General features: G+C 41.7%; 1 long non-coding RNA gene across 1 annotated transcript; it reads right to left on the bottom strand.

Annotated features, from left to right (window-relative positions):
• Positions 1-1497: 1497 nt before the first annotated feature.
• Positions 1498-3485, bottom strand: LOC308589979. The gene is made up of 3 exons (XR_014009591.1): positions 3372-3485; positions 2132-2166; positions 1498-1690 (listed from the first exon to the last, which is right to left on the bottom strand). It is a non-coding gene; the product is annotated as an uncharacterized lncRNA (long non-coding RNA).
• Between the last annotated feature and the right edge of the window lie 5180 nt (positions 3486-8665).

Raw genomic sequence — 8665 nt, 5'->3', positions numbered from 1 at the left:
TCACCTCATTATAGCAGGGTTGTTTTTTTTCCAGACGGAACTTGCTGGAACCTCTCAGGTGGGTGCCATTGTAAGAGAACAAGGGAGGTGTTCATGGTGAGCTGCTATTTAAGAGAGTTTCTGTACTGGTCCAGTAAACGCTTCCGCTGCGCCACCAGCAACAGCTCTCTTTGCAGAGCATTAATTAAGTCCAGTGCAGAGATTCTTGTTGCAGTACAAGGCTTCAGAGTCTCAGCAGCAAAGAAATAACGACACAGGGAAGCCTGTCTTTCCAAAGACAGGTTTATTGCAGAAAGATAACAGAAACACCTCCAGAGCTTTCGGACATTTTTGCTTCACGCCCCAAACACAGAGAAAACAAACACTCTTTATATACTGAGCAACTTAACAACTTAACAACTTAACGAGCTTGACTACTTAAAGTCACATGACATTGCTAACTTGCCAGCGTCTTAGGTTTCACACCCTAACACCCCCTCTCGCTGGCAATACAAAAAACAAAATTACTTCAGACCCATTTCTTCACAAAAGTTTTCATGCCGCTGAAACCCAAGCTGTTTTGTAAAACCATCAGCTTGGTTTTCATGACTGGGACAGTAGTTTAATTTAACAATTCCTGCTTTTACCGTTTGACAAACATTTTGAAAGCGGATATCCAAATGTTTTGTACGACCTTTAAACTGCCCATTTTGTGCTAACTTAAGACACGGTTGATTATCACCCCATACAGTGATTGGAGTGATGGCCTTTTCATACATCTCTTGTGCCAAGCATTTGTAAAATTCTAGATCTCTACATAACTCAGATAAGGCACAGAACTCAGCTTCTGTTGACGACAAGGTAATCAGGTTCTGTTTCTTGGATCTCCACCCAATCAGAGAGTTACCAAATTTTATTACACAGCCAGACACTGATTTTCTATCCTTTAAATTTGCCCAATCACTATCTGCCCAACAAGTAATCTGTGCTTGTCCTTCCGAAGACAATTCAAGGCAAAAATCTTTGGTGTATTGTAAATATCTTAACACTCTTTGAATTCCTTTCCATGCATTTACACTAGGTTTCGAAGCTTCTCTGCTGAGTAAGTTAACAGCGTAAGCAATATCTGGTCTACTCCATTGCGAAAGATGAAGTAAGCTTCCCAGTGCTGACTGAAAGATTTCAGCACGCTTGAATTCAGCACTATCCTTGAACTCATTGTCTTTTACAAAACCCATTTCCATTGGTGTTCTAACACCTGCACACTCTGTCATGTTAAACTTTTTCAACATTTGCAATATCTTGCCTTTTTGATTCAGTAGAAAACTGCCATTTTTGGTCCTATCTATCTGAACACCAAGATAGACCTTCACATCACCAAGATTCTTAACTTTGAAGTGCTTATTTAACTCTTTGGCTAGTTTTTTTACTTGTTCTTGTGTCTTTGAAGTATAAATCAGGTCATCTACATAGACAAGCAAAGATTCTTTAGCATCTCCTGAATTTCTGAAATATAAGCAATTGTCAGCCTTGCTCCTGCTAAAACCAATGCCTACCAAAACGTCATTCAAACACTCATTCCAATTATGAGCAGATTGCTTGAGTCCATAAATAGATTTATGTAGTTTCCATACCTGATTTGATTTACCAACTTTCAATCCTGGCGGTAGCTCCATATAGAGCTCTTCAGCCAAGTCTGAATGAAGATAAGCTGTAGAGACATCAAATTGATTCACTTTGAACCCTTTCTGAGCAGCAACTGCTAATAGTGCCCGTAGGGTTTCACTCCTTGAAGTGGGTGCATAGACTTCGGAATAATGTAACCCCTTTCTTTGCGTAAAACCTCGAGCTACAAGCCTTGCTTTGTACTCTGGTTTCCCCATTGCTGTTGTCTTTATCCTGTACACCCACCTACAACTTACTGCCTTGGCACCTTCTGGCAGTTTGGTGATGGAAAACACACCCAGTTCTTTCATAGAATTCAACTCCTTTTGCATGGCCTCACGCCACCTACTGGCCTCTTCCTGGGGTAACTGCTCAACCTCCTCAAAACAAAAAACCCATCCTCACAGGGAATTTTAACTAGCTCCTTCCCTTGTTTCGTAATGATGCACACATCATTTTCAAACTCAACCTTAAAACCACTTTTTACCAGGCATGACACACTCAAAAGTCCATTCTTCATTCCTGGAAGAACAAAAACAGGAAGGTTAGTTTGCAAACAGTTAACATAAATTGTGCCTTTAAGGTTCATTTCTCGTTTACTATTGTCTGCTATAGTCACGGTTTTTGCAACTGGCAATGTCTTGCAGTTCATCAAGCTGCCACTAGATGTCGCTGGAACTAAACTGTGACTTGCTCCACTGTCAATTATCCACTTCAAGGTTTGTTGGCTCCTTTTAGGACTCTGTTGTGCTGCCATTGCAGATAGTCCCTTATCAGCACCTGCTCCCCCTCTGGATCGTTGATTCTTGTAGTTCTCACGTCGTCTTCCCCTGTAACTCCGGAAACTGGCCTTGGACTGTTGAAATTCCTGTTGCTTTTCTGGACACTTTGCTATCAAATGAAACCTGCTTCCACATCGAAAACATGACTTGCTGGCCATAGCAGACACTTGTGAGGCTTCCTTACAGCTCTGCCTGCTAGTTTCCCCACGCTGGGAATTATCTGAACATCCAGCCCTTGGGGTATTTGAATTATCAATACGTTTTCGATGATGTTGATATTCTTGTTCACACAATCTACCAGTCACATAATTCATATTCAGCTGGTCCTCTGGCAAAACTTGTAAAGTTAGTACTAAGTTTTCAAACCCTGCATGCAGGCTGCTAAGCAGAGTATAAACTTTAATATTTTCAGGAAAATTCACACCTAAAGATGACAGTCGGTTGAAATACTCAGTCATCTGTGACGTGTGTTCAACCACACTATCCCCTGGCTTCAGTTTCAATTCATACAAAGCACGTATAATGTTCACCTTCTCTCCGGGCGTGGCTCTATGGTGAATTCGCCTAAGAGTTTCCCAAATTTCAAATGCAGACCTTAAATTTTCCACATGAGGTAATTGGGAATCGTCTATCGATACCATCAACATGCATCTTGCTTTAGTGTCCATTTTATCATGTTCCCTGTTCTGGGCATGTGCAGCAGCCTGTTGCTCTGCTGTGGCATCTGCTGCAACAGCCACAAACGGCTTTCGCCTCTGGACATAGTCAGCCCACACTTCTTTGGCTTCCAACCAGACTTGAGCCCTCTTAGACCACTGCACGTAATTAGCAGAGTTCAACTTTGTAAAGGGAACCTGGAAATTTTCCATTGCCATTCTTGGGGTCTGCTGCTACTCCCTCTGTGTGCCCTTTCTTCTCTTTCCCCTTGGGATTTGTTTTACTCACTTTTCAGACGCCTCCAGCCTCCTCTGAAGCCTTTAAGAGCTGGATTTACGACCAAGCCGGTCTTCTCTCATCCAAAAGCTGCTTTCACTTTCTCTGCACACAATACAGCTGTAGAAACGTAGAAGGAGTCCATAACCTAAGAGAGTTTCTGTACTGGTCCAGTAAACGCTTCCGCTGCGCCACCAGCAACAGCTCTCTTTGCAGAGCATTAATTAAGTCCAGTGCAGAGATTCTTGTTGCAGTACAAGGCTTCAGAGTCTCAGCAGCAAAGAAATAACGACACAGGGAAGCCTGTCTTTCCAAAGACAGGTTTATTGCAGAAAGATAACAGAAACACCTCCAGAGCTTTCGGACATTTTTGCTTCACGCCCCAAACACAGAGAAAACAAACACTCTTTATATACTGAGCAACTTAACAACTTAACAACTTAACGAGCTTGACTACTTAAAGTCACATGACATTGCTAACTTGCCAGCGTCTTAGGTTTCACACCCTAACACTATTATTATTATTATTATTATTATTATTATTATTATTATTATTATTATTGGTATACCACCCTATACCCACAAGTCTCAGGGCAGCTCACAAGATAAAATCAGAATATAAAACCACAAAACACACAATCAAAATAAAAACAAACCCAATAACCCCACTGTGGTGTTTGCCTCCGAGGTGGGTCATAAGGAAAGGGTTAAAATGTGTGTGATGTGATTGGACAGGGGAAACTGATAGGAGGAGTTAGGGTTAGAGGAAGAGTTGTGTAAAAGTTAGTTGAGAGTTGGGAGTTGAAGAAGGAAAAGGGAGGAATAGTCTGTGGGTTGGTCGAGTTGTGTGGTGAAAGAGTGAGAGGAACTATTAGGTGGAGTCAGATAGATAAGATAGTTGGGATAATCAGTTTGAAGTTGTTAGGAATGAATAGGACAGTTAAGGAACTAAGAATAAGAAACTGCCAAGAAAAAATAACTGAAACCATAAGCTTGTTCATGCCTATAAAATAAACTTGATTATTTGTTATGTTAACAACTGTCTGGACTCCGTATGTACCCGTAAGAAACGGATTGGTGGCAGTGAAGAAAGCAACTACAGTGGTGGCACAGGGTCAATAGACCGTCAAATGTCCGGGGGCCCTGTGTGATCGCCACACCCCCCAACACATTTTAAAAGGACATATGATATCAACCAACCAAAGGCCTGGTTAAAGAGGAATGTTTTTGCCTAAAGATGTATAGTGAAGGTGCCAGGCAAACGTCCCTGCAGAGAACATCCCACAGTTGAGGAGCCATGCAGAAAAGGCCCGTTCTCATGTGACACCCTCCGGACCTCTCATGGAGTTCTGGCATCTCTTTTTCTAGAAGAATTGACTTGCGAGGTGGTGTGTTGTTCAATAAGAGATTGAGTGTTTGGGTGGGGAGGGAGGTTCGTTTAATTTCATTGTACACAGCTTGCACAATGACAATAAAGGTATTATTATTATTATTATTATTATTATTAAGAATAGCACTGCATTATAGTATCATTAAACTATAACCCAATCAACTAAAATACATTTCAAAAGTACACTGGAGTAGGTATTTTCAAAGAAAAAGAAAAAGGGTTCTGCATAATGCGGAGGAAGTGGACAGAGGGAAGTGTTTTCCCCTCTCATAATACTAGAAGCCAGGGTCATCCTACGAAGCTGAATATTGGAAGATTCAGTCCAGGTAAAAGGAGGTGGTATTTCACACAGGATATAGTTAAACTATGCAATCCGCACTCACGAGATGTAATGACAGCCACCAATTTGGACGGCTTCAAAAGAGCATTAGACAAATCCCTGAGAATAAGGGTATCGGTGGCTTGTAGCTAAAATAGCTATGTTTTACATCCTTGGTCCTGGGATGCTTTAGACCTTTCCTGGCCCAAATCAGCACCAATTAGGCCTCGAAGCAAATTAGCAATCAATGTGCTTACTTCTTCCAGAGAAATCAATGGAACTTAAATGTACCTACTCATCTTAGCAATAGGGATTGTCAAAATGCTGGCAAATATTTTCAAATGGTTTTCAAAGCTATGACATTTTATATGAATATTACAGAGCAGAGTAAATTTTGTGCAACACCCCCCCCCGGTCATTCCTTCTTAATGTATTCTCCCTTTCTCTAAAATGGATCTTCCTTCACACTGGGAGCGGAAGGCAAAAAGGAGAGATAAGAGAGGGGGAGCCTTTTTTCTTGTTGACAGTATTATACAGTACTGTATTTCACCTGCTAGCTGGTTGTCATGCAGCAGTGTTATTGTTTTTTTAAAATCAAAAAGCATAAGCAAGGGGGAAAGGGCTAGCTCTATAAAAAGATGTCCCTATATAAATAAGGCTGGTGACTAATACTTAAAAGTACATAGAAAATGAAATGAATGGAAAACAAACAATTGCTATTACATAAAAGGTTGACATTATTACCCATGGCAACGTATTAGTGCCAAGCATAAAAGATTCCAGAACTGCTTGACATCTTCTCTACATCTGTCTTGTTCCTAAAACTTGTTGGCTTTCCCTTCATAATTTGGTTTTGAACATAAGCACTAGTTTTGATAATGGTAACAGTCTTATAAGCATTTCCTTTGAATTTATGGTGTGGATATGACCTTTGAGTACTGGGCCTACCAGATGCCAATCTGGAGATCTTACCTGTAGCATTAAATGAATTTTGAGAGAATTAATGGCAAGAAAAGAAAGAATTAAGCAGCCTTCCTTCTCTTCTATGCCCTGCTGCAGTCTCAGGCTGTTCTTTGCTGTTTGTTTTAAGGCTTCAGGTTACAGACTCCACTAACCCAGAAATAGTACCTCGGGTTAAGAACCTTGCTTCAGGATGAGAACGGAAATCGCTCAGCAGCAGCGGGAGGCCCCATTAGCTAAAGTGGTGCCTCAGGTTAAGAACAGTGTCAGGTTAAGAATGGACCTCTGGAACAAATTAACTTCTTAACCCGAGGTACCACTGTATAGTTGTTATATTCCCATGTGCTTTGGGCACCCCATCATACTAGTAGAAGTCAGGGGAATGTGGGCAACCCTCATTCACTGTGAATTTTGTCACGTGCTTGAAGGGGCTCTGAACAAGTAATGACTTATGTACATAGAGTCTCTGCAAACAAACAGGATCCTTTGTCCCAGGATCCCATCTCACATAAAAGACTGGTATGTTGGCATGCATGTAGAGCCTGTTGTGTGCCAAATGAACAGATGGTGGCATAGCAGCCACAGAGAATGTCATCAAACAAGGGGGTGATAGTTCACAAGGTCCTGGGACTGAATGAATGCGTGAGGAAGCTCAGCTGAACCCCCAACAGCAGGAATGGTGAACCTCAGGCCAGGGGCGTCACATATGGTCAAGCAGACCTCCTGTTTGGCTCTTGGGTCTCTTTCTAGGCCACGCCCCTCACCAGCCCTATACTGCATCCACCTTGAGTGTTTTTGCCCAGCTGGGATGTGTATTGAACTCTGGCAATTCTTCTTGCTTGTCTGAATGCTGTGCTAGTGGGAAGAAACTAGTCTACTGCAGAAAGGTAAAATTTGCATTTGTTATTCTTTCTGCTTTTGGCTCTGGCCCTGCCTACCAGTGGCATATGACCCCCGACAGATTACATGTGAGAGAATGTGGTCGTTGGTTTGAAAAAAAACACGTTTCCCTCCCCTACTCTACCAAACTGGTAATACATATTCCACTTCAGTGGTAAGGAATGTTCCCTCAAGAGTATTCTGTCAAGAGTTATATGCTGACAGCAGGACGGGCACAGAGTCAAGTGTGGCTGTGATGACACATCCACTCTCTCTGTCTTCCTCACCCACCCACCCAGCAGTCTGCCAGAGGAGAGGCAGATTGCTTTTGTTAGGGGTCTGAACTGGTTACTGGCAGAGGATTTACCCCCTTTCCATCTTACATCACCCCATCCATCTTGGCTTACTGAATTTCCCACCCACCTTAACTCCATCCAGTTCCCCCATCCATATGAAACTCAGACAAAGACCACAGGTTCCTCTTAATGGGTGCATTAAGAGGATTTTCATGTACCCATGCTACTGCCCTTACGGTATAACCAGAGTCTGGTATGAGTTTAATATGGCCACCCTTGCACCATTTCTGAAGCTCTCATCTGCAGCAATCAAGTTAAATGTTTTAGATTGAGCTACACAATGTGAATTTTTCGCAGTCAGCTTGCTTCCCAAAATATACTTCTGCTGCTGTTTTGCAGCCTTCAGAAATGTTTTTATTCACATAGCTGAGTGAATATGTTTACTTACACTTGCGGAGAGCCATAGTAGGTATGGGGATAATATATTAAAAAGTAGCAGAAGCAGATGCAGAGCTGGCATGGCTTATTATGTTTCCTGCAATTATATGTGATGGCTCTGCAACATGATTATATCTGGTTGTCCTCTTCTGAGTTACTTTGGTTTGCATAATTTTATTTGTCTCCCAGTTCCAAAGGTTGCTATCAGATTACAGTGCATCCCACAAGCATCTTGTAATTAATTTATCATAAAACCAAAGACTTTCCACAAGCATCTGATTTCCAAAGTGAATCATGCAGCGCTTATACGGAAGTAAAAGGGTGGAATGAAGAGCCAATGAATCCCTGATTTTCCTCCTGCTCTTGTCTGTTGGCAGTCTTATTCTTGCCACTATTAAAATTATTCAGGTGAAAGCTCTTCAGATTACATATGAGGTAATGGTCTATTTCTATTCTATGTCACTTTGGCATGTGTATTCTAGTGAGTCTATCCTGTCTTGTTTCTACCTTAATTTGTTATTTGAAATATATATTTTTTAATCCCCACAGAAATGGCATTTAAATAAACATTTAAATTGCATGCACAAGTATTTTGAAATGCATTTGTGTGTGTGCACCAAGAGAACCCAGGAAGTGTGGAAGATGGTGGATAAAACTGAACTGTCATTCACACATTCGTCTAGGAAGTGTGGATCAGACTACGTAGTAACAGAATTTACAATGATAGATTTCTTCAAGCATCTATTGTTATATAGGGACCAAAATCTGAGGTGATGAGCTGTCCAAAACATCTCCTGAGAGCTATTTCTTGCTCATTGACCTCACTATCCTCCAGCATTAGGACAGGGTAAACATGGATGCTTTATGGTAGGGATGGTGAATTTTGTGTGTCTCCAGATGTTGGGCTCCAACTCCCATCAGCCCCAGCCAACATGTAGCTAGTGGTCAAGGATGAGGGGAGTTGAAGTGCAACAACATATGGCATGGGCAAGAGTTTCTCCATTTCTGCTTTGTGACCCTCAAA

The sequence above is a fragment of the Podarcis bocagei genome (genome assembly GCF_964188305.1).
Source record: "Podarcis bocagei genome assembly, chromosome: 6".
In the NCBI taxonomy this organism is placed as follows: Eukaryota; Metazoa; Chordata; class Lepidosauria; order Squamata; family Lacertidae; genus Podarcis; species Podarcis bocagei.
The sequence above is the reverse complement of the archived record's forward strand: the minus strand, read 5'-3'. Positions and strand labels throughout refer to the sequence as shown.